Genomic DNA, 12,869 nt, shown 5'->3' with positions numbered 1-12,869 from the left:
TGATGTTCCAGTATAGCAACGTTGGTTGCCATATGAGAACCGGAACAGGACGGAGTACAGGGAAGACCATAACCGCAATCCAGCAGTTTACTCACCGTGAAGAGGACCACTGCAAACACGGTCAAAGTATCGGTTTTACTAGTTGTTTTGAATTTTAAAATTATTTTATTCCAAGTATGTAAAATACATTACATCAGTTCTCAGTAAGTCATTGTTCCGCAGTTATAACCATTCCTAATAACCTAGACGTAACAAGCACCAACGAAAACATAACTTGCACTCTACAGCAATTGTTGCAGCTAACAATAATTTCACGCTGTACCGATGTGTAGAGCACGTTCTGCTTTGATCGCAAATCAGCACGCGAGAGTACAATCAGGACAGCCAGCGGCAGATGACTAAAATATTCATCCTCAATTTTTTTCCCTCGCGATTGGCTGCAGTGGAAAAACAAAACCGTGTAAACACCGTTATTGAGCACCGGTTTGCCAGTACCCCCGAGAATCAAAACACCCACGGGCGAACATGGCTCCAATTCAGCCGACAAGTATCATCAGCCTCGATGGAAGCCTTGTTCGCTGCACCGACAGCGCCACAAGATGGCGTACCGAAATCGCCCCCGCGTAAACCGCATATTTTAATAAAATATCAGAGCTCGTGGCAACTACATAGTAGTCGTATCTCACAGACGACGGAATTTTAACGAGCTAATGACGCGGAGAGTGTGGACGAAATTAACCACGAGTGAAGGGGTACTACAGTACATGCGTGTCTGAAGGAACAGGCACTGTAGGACTACAACTGTTATGAAATAGACATGAAATATATTCGCAGTTGCGACTATGGACAACCTACTGGAGTGCTATTTCTTATACGCCGACACCGGGTAAGCATCTTTCTGTTAAAAAATCTCCCCTAATGGGAGTATGTACAGGGTGAAGCGTAATGCGCGCACTCGGGCTTCGCAGCGAAACTCGTCTCATGCCAGCGATAAAAAAATGTCTGTCACAAAATTTCGCCCAGCGAGTACATCCGGCAGAAAAAGGGACGTTAAAGAGTGGCAGTCTGGCAATACTGTAACCACATGTATGGTAACTACCTCTATCAACACATAATGTTATGCTGTACAGTTGGTGTTGTTGATAGAGTTCTGGGTTAGCATGAAGGAGGTCGAGAGTTCGATCCTGCGTCGAAGAATATTTTTTAATTTGGTAAATGTAGTCCAAGTGATACGGTATCTGGCATCTTAATCGTCACCAGCGATTGCAGCGAGTCCTCTGGAAAACATTTGCGCTTACATACGATAACCGTAGAAATGGAACATTGGTCGGCTTTGAAAGATGCCCTTTCTACGTCTTGGGAACAAATTTATTCGCACCACTTCCTCTACTAGAAGCGAAACCTGTTTTCTTTGTACCCTCCTCTATTGGTCTCATAGATTAGTACCAACTATTATTCTTGCCTCGTTCAGGTCCTTTACATTTCGTTAGGACCTTACGTTACCAGTACGACTAGTAGCGTGTTTTGCGAATAATGTCCAAACTCTGTTACTATTTGTATGTGTTATCACAATGGTCCCATTAATTCTTTCAACTGCCTATTTCTTATTTGTCTAACCACGTATTTGTTGTGTTCAGCGTTACAAAATGTTGAAAATTTAGGGTATATGTGACATAAGAAACTGTGTATATTACAGTATGAAATGTCAGAATGGAATTAGCAAATAAAAAAATGTAACCTCACCCAGGACTGAACCCTCTACCTCCTGCATGCTAACCCAAAACTCTATCCACTGAGCCAACTGCGCAGTACGATTCGATAGTCTTTTACAGATGGTTACAGTACGTGTTGTTACTGTCTTGCCAGATTGCCACTCTTTAACGTCCTTTTTTGCCGGATATACTCGCCAGACGAAATTTTGTGAGACATTTTTTTATCGCTGGCGTGTGAGGAGTCGCGCTGCGAAGTCAGAGTGCGCGAATTTCGCTTCAGCCTGTAGAATGAATGTACTAGTGCAGGTGGTAGACACTTGGGCGGCGACATACGGAAGTTTGGGTCTGTCCTTGAAACGTGCTCGGATAGACCAAGTTGTTAAGGCGACCGCTTGCGACATGTGGGGAATCCGGGTTCGAGTCCCATTTCATGTATGAGCAAATGGAGTGGGTGGAGCTTTGGGCACAAGACAACTTCATCATTAGCACACATACCGCATTTGCTAGTATGTGGGTACACTTAATGTGACATAACAGACGTATGGAAAGTACCGCATGCAGAAGCTAAAAGATATGTAAACAGTGACGCTTGTTTGTAAAAAGGGTATGTCAACAGTCAGGGTGACTTCTTGTATATATATACACGAGGGTCGTTCAATAAATAATGCCCCACATTTTTTCCTCAGAACATGTTTATTGTTAAGAGTCGGAATTTGGTGACAATATACATCAACATGTCTTGTCCATGTACTATTTTTCTATGTAGTCTCCATCACGTTCCATGGCCGTAGGCCAACGTTGTGGAAGAGCATGTATTCCCTGCTGGTAAAAGCTCTTGTCCTGTAGGCGTAGCCATGTTTTCACTGCATGACTGACACTCTCGTCATCTTCAAAGTGCAATCCCCTTAGAGAACCTTTAAGCGGCTCAAAGAGATGGAAGTCCGAGGGTTCCAGGTCTGGACTGTAGGGTGGATGAGGTAATGATGTAAACCGAATTTGGCGATGTGTTCCAGGGTTTTCAGACTTGTGTGTGGGTGTGCATTATCGTGTTGGAGCAAGATTTCTGCTGGATTCTTGTCCGATTGAACACGTCGGAAACGGTCCTTAAGTTTATTCACAGTCTTCACGTGTGCCTCTGAATTGATTATTGACCCTCTTCGCATCATATCCACGAGAATGACACCATCACAATCCCAGAAGACTGTCACCATCACTTCTCCAGCAGAGGGGTGTTGTGTTGAATGTCCTCTTTTGTGGTGAATGACGATGATGCCACACCATGGACTGCCTTTTTGTTTCCAGTGCAAAGTGCTGCACCCAGCTTTCGTCCCCCGTAACGATCCATTACAGAGAGGCCTCTCCGTCGGTCTCAAAACGCTTCAACAATTCAGATGAAATAGCCTTTCTTTGAACCTTGTGATCCGCTGTGAGCATTCGTGGAACCCATCGTGAGCACATCTTTGAATGTCTGAGAGTCTCGATCATTGCAGTCTCACTTCTAATGCTCACCGACAACTGTAGAGCCAATTGTTGAGTTGTGATGCGCCGGTCAACACGAATGATGGCACCGGCACGATTCAGCATGCCTGGAGCAGTGGCTGTGGCAGGACGTCCCGAGCGTGGCTGAACATGGAGCTCTGTTTCTGCATTTCCTGAAGCAGTAACTTACTTTGCCGGCCGTTGTGGGCGAGCGGTTCTAAGCGCTACAGTCTGGAGCCACGCGACCGCTACTGTCGCAGGTTCAAATACTGTCTCGCACATGGATGTGTGTGATGCTCTTAGGTTAGTTAGGTTTAAGTAGTTCTAAGTTCTAGGGAACTGATGACCTCAGAGCCGTTTGAACCATTTGTAACTTACTTTACTCATCGCCCAACTGTACTTCTGTCAACTGCAGCATCACCATACACTGCACACAAACGTTTATGGATGTTCACCACGGTTTCTTTTTCTGTACACAAGAATTGAATAACAGCACGCCACTTGTGAGTCGTATGTAGACGCCGTTTTGGCGCTGTACTACGGCTTTGCCATCTGCCAGAACGGTTGGAAACTTCACCAGCGCACAGGACAAACATCAAATGTGAAGTATCAACAAGGACGATGGCTGTGTATATTAATGGCATCTTAAAACCTATGGGGCATAACTTATTGAACGAAAAATGTTGTTGGTTCATCGACGAGAAGAATGTATTAATCATCATCTAAAAACATTTCAAATAATCTAATTGCATCTAAGAGTTAACGGAGTGGGTGCTCCCTTGAATAACTGTTAGATGAGCACCGATAAAAGTAAACAAGGGTAACAGAGTATAGTTGGATCGAGGCAGGTGACCCTGAGCGAATTCGAAATTTCTCGCTGAAACCAGTAGACGGGTTTTACTGTTTGGGTAGTAGAGGTACTGATGACTGCAGGAATAAATTAAGACTGCGAAAAACTAGAAAAGTCTTTTCTCAGAAAGAGGAATATTTTAATATATATTTATAGGCCTACTAAAAATAAATCTGTAAAACCGCCACGTCTGTCTGTTTGTCTTCCAACACGGTAATAACGAAAACTAACATACGGATTTTTATGGGTTTTTTCACTGGAAAATGCAGCTTAGTTATTAAAAAATTGGATCACGAAATGAAGATATTCATACATGTCATAAAGATGTATGTATGTAAGCATGTTCCAAAACTCCTCTGAAACCACAGGGGTTTCAGCCAGACTTGGTACATCCATCATTTACTGTCTAGAAAGAATCGCTGTAGGAGTAAGAACGCGTACCAAAAGTGAAAAAGAAGTGTAAGCCAGATTTTATCCATCGATTATTTGCGAACGAAAGCACTAGTGACTTGCAACAAACTGTGTACATAATTTCAAACCACTACAAAATGATGACAAGACAAAAACTTATCGCCTACCACATTTCCACTGTTCATGCAGTAAGACAGAGAGAAGGGGGACAATACGCGGGACAGAGAAGGGGCATAGGAGATGGACAGAGAGAGGAAGAACGCGGAGGGGACTAACAGAACTGAAATAGATACATGCCAGGGAAAATTACTGTATGTTACTTTGAGAGTTAAAGCGTGACCTTTTATGGCAGTGAAATGTGGACAATTAACTGCACACACATGGAGAGAAAAGAAGTTTTTGAGAGGGGATGCTGCAGAAGAATTCTGAATACTGGACTGATGGACTGAATAAGAAATGAAGAGATCGTCTGAAGGGACACATCCGGATTAATCAAGGAGTGGTTAATTTTGTAATGGAGGGAAGAGTGTGGAGGAAAATTGAATAGGGAGGCCCAAGATTGATAACAGTAAGTAGGTAGTCGCAGCAGAAATGAAAAGACATGCACGCGTTTCATTTTCATGGATTCTAATAGATAAAAGTCAATTTTAAACAGCTGCTGTTGTTGTTGTTGTAGTCGTCAGTCCTGTGACTAATTTGATGCTGCTCTCCATGCTATTCTATCCTGTGCAAGCTTCTTCATCTCCAAGTACCTACTGCAACCTACATCCTTCTGAACCTGTTTAGTATATTCATCTCTTGGTCTCCCTCTACGATTTTTAGCCTCCACGCTGCCCTCCAATACTAAATTGGTGATCCCTTGATGCCTCAGAACATGTCCTACCAACCGATCCCTTCTTCTAGTCAAATTGTGCCACAAACTTCTCTTCTCCCCAATCCTATTCAATACCTCGTCATTAGTTAAGTGATCTACCCATGTAATATTCAGCATTCTTCTCTAGCACCACATTCTGAAAGCTTCTTTCTCTTCTCGTCCAAACTATTTATCGTCCATGTTTCATTTCCATATATGGCTACACTCCATACAAATACTTTCAGAAACGACTTCCTGACACTTAAATCTATGCTCAAAGGTAACAAATTTCTCTTCTTCAGAAACGCTTTCCTTGCCATTGCCAGTCTACATTTTATATCCTCTCTACTTCCACCATCATCAGTTATTTTACTCCCTAAATAGCAAAACTCCTTTACTACTTTAAGAGTCTCATTTCCTAATCTAATTCCCTCAGCATCACCCGACTTAATTCGACCACATTCCATTATCCTCGTTTTGATTTTGTTGATGTTCATCTTATACCCTCCTTTCAAGACACTGTCCATTCCGTTCAACTGCTCTTCCAAGTCCTTTGCTGTCTCTGACAGAATTACAGTGTCATCGACAAACCTCAAAGGTTTTATTTCTTCTCCACGGATTTTAATACGTACTCCGAATTTTTCCTATGTTTACTTCACTGCTTGCTCAATATACAGATTGAATAACATTGGGGATAGGTTACAACCCTGTCTCACCCCAGTCCCAACCACTGCTTCCCTTTCATGCCCCTCGACTCCTATAACTGCCATCTGGTTTCTGTACAAATTGTAAGTCGCCTTTCGCTCCCTGTATTTTACCCCTGCCACCTTCAGAATTTGAAGAAGAGTATTTCAGTCAACATTGTCAAAAGCCTTCTCTAAGTCTACAAATGCTAGAAACGTAGGTTTGCCTTTCCTTAATCTTTCTTCTAAGATAAGTCGTAGGGTCAGTATTGCCCCATGTGTTCCAATATTTCTACGGAATCCATACTGATCTTCACCGAGGTCGGCTTCTACTAGTTTTTCCATTCGTCTGTGAGGAATTCGCGTTAGTATTTTGCAGCCGTGACTTATTAAACTGATAATTTGGTAATTTTCACATCTTTCAACACCTGCTTTCTTTGAGATTGGAATTATTATATTCTTCTTGAAGTCTGAGGGTATTTCGCCTGTCTCATACATCTTGATCACCAGCTATCCGTCTGAATTACATATAAATATCGCAGTTTCTGAAGGTATCAAAATGTACAAAAACTTTCTGACGAAAACAGGAGGCAATCATCTTGATCCCCCTATTTGAACATCTCGCTCTTCCTGCCACCTGTGAAAATGGCGCTAAAATTTTGGTGGCACTAATTGGAACGTCCGTAAGTGGTACTTGGCCTTTTCTCTGGTATTCCTGTCACAGCTTGTGAACCGCTGGCCGACCTGCCGAAAGGGACGACCCGAAAGATGTGTGTAGGGAGGGGTGAGGATGCGGATAGGGGAAGGGCAGGAGCAGGAGTGTATCAGACAGGGCGGGGCGGCCATAAAAGGGCCGGCCCTTGTAGCGTTTAGGCAGGCGGCCGGCGATAACATCTGCGCGGCCGTGATGGACGCGGCGGAAAGCGCGCCTTAATGCCGCCACACGCGGGCCGCGCCTGTCAAATCAGCTTCTAATACCGCCGCCTGACGGACGGGGGCAGCCGGCCCGCTCAATAAGGCGGCAGCTTTCGGAAATTACGTCCCACCGGTATCCTCTCTTAATATTACACAGCAACGAGCATTAGCACCAAATACACTGCTGCCCATTGCAATTGGAACACCTGTGAAAACTAAGTTTTACTCGTTGAGCATATATAAAACAGTAGGAACAATAAATCACTGGAAAATTTGGTTTATACAATCACAGTATTGTATTGTATTGTATGTTAACCGGGGACCTAGAAAGGACGGAGAGCCTCCGTCTCCGCTGCAGCCGCAGTGGTTCACAATCCCACGACGACTACCGCAGTCCACTTCACCCCTCCGCCGCCCCACACCGAACCCAGGGTTATTGTGCGGTTCGGCCCCCGGTGGACCCCCCAGGCAACGTCTCACGCCAGACGAGTGTAACCTCCATGTTTGCGTGGTAGAGTAATGGTGGTGTATGCGTACATGGAGAATTTGTTTGCGCAGCATTCGCAGACATAGTGTAGCTGAGACGGAATAAGGGGAACCAGCCCGCATTCACCGAGGCAGATGGAAAACTGCCTAAGAACCATCCACAGACTGGCCGGTTCACCGGACCTCGACACAAATCCGCCGGGCGGATTCGTGCCGGGGACCAGGCGCTCCTTCCCACCCGGAAAGCCGTGCGTTAGACCGCACGGCCAACTGGGCGGGCTTACAAACACAGTACTTCTACACGTAGAGTCCTTCTGGAGGTTACCACTCGCCTTCTTCCGACCTTTGAACTGACTTACAAATCCAGTTACAAGGGGATCTGCAGTTTAGCCACTTAATATCCAAATAAATTTATATTTCAAATAAAAAAAATAAAAATAAAAAATCCTATTTTGTAACTAGTGATGAAGCGTTATGCAGCACATAATGTCAATTATAAGCTGTGTTTTACCTGTTAGATATAATTTGGTATGTCGCATATTTGCTGCAACAGGCATCTGTGAAATCTGAACACTTACAAAACGTAATTTAGTAAAATATTTGTATTTAGCATGTTGACGGTTCACTGATAGGGTTTATATGATTAAAAATGAAAAAATGCGTGGTAGCATGTATTTTAAACAATCATGTATAATATCATGGCCGGCCGGTGTGGCCGAGCGGTTATAGGCGCTTCGGTCTGGAACCGCGCGATCACTACGGTCGCAGGTTCGAATCCTGCCTCGGGCATGGATGTGTGTGATGTCCTTACGTTAGTTAGGTTTAAGTAGTTCTAAGTTCTATAGCACTGATGACCTCAGATGTTAAGTCCCATAGTGCTCAGAGCAATTTATAATCTCATGTAAACACATTAAAAAAGTTTTTCCATCACCTCGGTTTCCAGAACTGAAGATAGACGTTGACTGTGGATTTTGTATCACAGACACAGTCACTTTTACTGTTCAGTGATGTCACTAAATCCGTCCAAAGATGTAAACAACCATGCATGAGCAGCGCCTATTAGACAGAGGGGGTCCGACAGCCGAACAGTTCCAGTCGTTCCACCAGGAAGGAGGTACAAGGCTATTGTTGTCTGTAATTCAACCATGCCTAGACGGTTAATATCGAGGTTCGCTCGCGTCCGCATTGTTACTTTGTGCCAGGAAGGGCTTTCAACAAGCGAAGTGTCTAGGCGTCTCTGAGTGAGCCAAAGCGATATTGTTCGGACATGGAGGAGATACAGAGAGACAGGAACTGTCTATGACATGCCCCGCTCAGGCCACCCAAGGACTACAGCTGCAGTGGATGACCGCTCCCTACGGATTATGCCTCGGAGGAACCCTTACAGCAACGCCACCATATTGAATAATGCCTTTCGTGCAGCCACAGGAGGCCATGTTACGACTCAAACAGTGCGCAATAGGCTGCATGATGCGCAACTACTCACCCGACATCCATCGCGAGGTCCACCTTTGCAACCACGACACCATGCAGCGCGGTACAGATGGGACAAACAGTATGCCGAATGGACCGCTCAGGATTGGCATCACGTTCTCTTCACCGATGAGTGTCGCATATGGCTTCAACCAGACAATCAGTGGCTGAATGCCTTAGATATACTGTCCAGCGAGTGCAGCAAGGTGGAGGTTCCCTGCTGTTTTCGAGTGGCATTATGTGGGGCCGACGTACGCCGTTGGTGGTATGGAAGGCGCAGTAACGGCTGTACGACACGTGAATGCCATCCTCCGATCGATAGTGCAACCATATCTGCAGCATATTGGCGATTCATTCGTCTCCATGGACGTCAATTCGTGCCCCATCGTGCACATCTTGTGAATGACTTCCTTAGGATAACGACATCGCTCGAATACAGTGGCCAGCATGTTCTCCAGATATGAACCCTATAGAACATGCCTGGGATAGATTGAAAAGGACTGTTTATGGACGACGTGACCCACCAACCACTCTGAGGAATCTTCGCCGAATCTCTGTTGAGGAGTGGGACAATCTGGAGCAACAGTACCTTCATGAACTTGTGGATAGTATGCCACAACGAATACCGGCATTCTTCAATGCAAGAGTACGTGCTACTAGGTATTAGAGGTACCGGTGTGTACAGCAATCTGGAACACCTCTTCTGAAGGTCTCTCTGTATGGTGGTTCAACATGCTATGTATGGTTTTCGTGAGCAATAATTACAATTTTCTATACATGTTCTGGAACCGAGGTGATCCAAAACTTGTTTAGATGTGTGTATCTAAATCAATTTCGCTACAAGGCAAACTACCTCTGACGGCAATAAATACTCCACCAATTGTATTTAATCTATCCTTTATGAACGCTATTATATCGTTTGAAAAAAGGTCGGAAAGGTAGGCCGAACTTATTTCCGACTTTAGCCAGCTTTCTGTACCTATAGCTATTTGAGCTTTCTATTAGAGCTTGGAGCTCTGGTTCTTTCCCAAGACAGCTATGACATTTTACAATATCGATTGTTTCTGCAACTACCCTTTTTAGACGGACGCCCTTTCTGTGGTCCCCTGAGACCCTCTAACTTAAAAAACCGCCCAGTCCCTTCCACACAGCCCCTGCTATGCGTGTAGCCGCCTCCTGTGTGTAGTGGACTCCTGACATATTAAGCGGAACCCGGAAACCCACCACCCGATGGAGCAAGTCGAGGATTCTGTAGCCTATACGGTCACAGAACCGCCTGAACCTCTGATTCAGACCCTCCTCTCTGCTCTGCACCGAAGGACCACAGTCGGCTGTATCGACTATGCTGCAGATGGTGAGCTAACCATTAATACAGCATTATGATTCACTTACGCCCATGCATCCGTGGTCTACAGGTAACGTCTTTGTTTCATAATCAAAACGTACTCGGTCCCGGGTTCGAACCCCGTCGCTGCTTAAATTTTAATTAAAAATCAGAATTGGCGGCCGAAGACTTCCTGCATAAGTCACCTTCATTCTGCTAACGGCCTTGTCAGAAAGGGTAGAGGAGCGGACAGAGGTTCAGAGCACTCTCTTAGCCCAGGGGTGGGAAACTGCCATTAAAGGCGCAAGAATCACCAATTATCAACGGCATGAAGATGCAGAAAGCAATGGAAATCACTGCATTAAAGACACGTAACGTGTATTCACAGGACAAGAGGCCTGTAATTGAAGAAGTGTCTTGATGATTTCACCATTGGCAAAAGATTCCGGAATAGACCCCCATTCGGATCTCCGGGAGGAGGCTGCCCGGGGGAAGGTTACCATCAGAAAAAGATTGAATAATCGCCGGAAGGATAACGTTTTAAGAGTCGCGGCGTGGAATGTCACAAGCTTGAACGTGGTAGGGAAACTGGAAAATCTCAAAAGTGACATGCAAACGCTCAATCTAGTTACAGTAGGGGTCAGTGAAGTGAATTGTAAAGAAGACAAGGATGTCTGGTCAGATGAGTATAGGGTAATATCAACAGCAGCAGAAAATGGTATAACAGGAGTAGGATTCGTTATGAATAGGAAGGTAGAGCAGAGAGTGTGTTACTGTGAACAGTTCAGTGACAGGGTCGTTCTAATCAGAGTCGACAGCAAAGCAACACCGACAACGATAGTTCAGGTATACATGTCGATGTCGCAAGTTGAAGATGAAGAGATCGAGAAAGTCTATGAGGATACTGAAAGGGTAATACAGTATGTAAAAGGGGACCAAAATCTGATAGTCATGGGAGACTAGAATGCAGTTGTAGGGGAAGGAGTAGAAGAAAAGGTTATAGGAGAATATGGGATTGGGACAACGAAAGAGAGAGGAGAAAGACTAATTGCGTTTTGTAACAAGTTTCAGCTAGTAATAGCGAATACCCTGTACAGAAATCACAAGAGGAGGAGGTGTACTTGGAAAAGGCTGGGTGATAAGGGAAGATTTTAATTAAATTACATCATGGTCAGGCAGAGATTCAGAAATCAGATACTGGATTTTAAGGCTTACCCAGGAGCAGATATAGACTCAGATCACAATATAGTAGTGATGAAGAGTAGGCTGAAATTTAAGACATTACTGAGGAAGAATCAATACTCAAAAAATTGGGATACGGAAGTACTAAGGAATGACGAGATACTCTTGAAGTTCCTTAAGGCTATAGACACAGAAATAAGGAATAGCTCGGTAGGCAGTACAGTCGAAGAGGAACGGACATCTCTAAAAATGGCCATTACAGAAGTTGGGAAGGAAAAGACAGGTACAAATAAGGTAGCTGCGAAGAAACCAAGGGTAACACAAGAAATAATTCGGTTGATTGATTGAAGGACGAAGTACAAAAATGTTCCAGGAAACTCAGGAATACAGAAATACAAGCCGCTGATGAATGAAACAAATAGGAAGTTCAGGGAAGCTAAGACGAAATAGCTGCAGGAAAAATGTGAAGACATCGAAAAAGAAATGATTGTCGGAAGGATAGGCTCAGCATACAGAAAAGTCAAAACAACGTTCAGTGACATTAAAAGCAAGGGTGATAACGTTAAAATCTCAACGGGAATTCCACAGTTAAATGAAGAGGAGAGGGAGGATTGGTGGAAAGAATACATTACGAGTAAAAGTCTCTATGAGGGGGAAGATTTGTTTGAAGTGATAGCAGAAGAAAGAGGAGTCGATTTAGAAGAGGTAAGGGATCTAATACTAGAACCAGAATTAAAAGGTCAAATAAGGTAGAAGGGATAGATAACATTCCATCAGAACTTCTAAAATCATTGGGGAAGTGTCAACAAAACGACTATTCACGTTGGTGTGTAGAATGTATGAGTCTGGCGACATGCCATCCGACTTTCAGAAAAGCATCATCCACACAATTCCGAAGACGGTAAGAGCTGACAAGTGCGAGAATTATCGCACAGTCAGCTTAACAACTCATGCATGTAAGTTGCTTACAAGAATAATATACAGAAGAATGGAAAAGAAAACTGAGGATTCGCTAGATGACGATCAGTATGGCTATAGCAAAAGTAAAGGCACGAGAGAGGCAATTCTTACACTGCGGTTAATAATGAAAGCAAGACTAAAGAAAAATCACGACACATTTATAGGAGTCGTCGACCTGGAAAAAGCATTCGACTATGTTAAATGGTGCAAGATGTTCGAAATTCTGAAAAAAGTAGAGGTAAGCTATAAGGAGAGACGGGTCATCTACAATATGTACAATAGACAAGAGGGAATAATAATAGTGGACGACAAAGAAGGAAGTGCTCGTATTAAAAAGGGTGTAAGACAAGGATGTAGCCTTTCTCCCCTAGTGTTCAGTCTGTACATCGAGGAAGCAATGATGGAAAATAAAGGAAAGGTTTAGGAATGGAATTAAAATTCAAGATGGAAGGATATCAATGATACGATTCGCTGATGACATTGCTATCTTGAGTGAAAGTGAAGAAGAATTAAATGATCTGCTAAACGGAACTGACAGTCT

The sequence above is a fragment of the Schistocerca piceifrons genome, chromosome 5, assembly GCF_021461385.2.
Source record: "Schistocerca piceifrons isolate TAMUIC-IGC-003096 chromosome 5, iqSchPice1.1, whole genome shotgun sequence".
Taxonomy (NCBI): Eukaryota; Metazoa; Arthropoda; class Insecta; order Orthoptera; family Acrididae; genus Schistocerca; species Schistocerca piceifrons.
The sequence above is the reverse complement of the archived record's forward strand: the minus strand, read 5'-3'. Positions refer to the sequence as shown.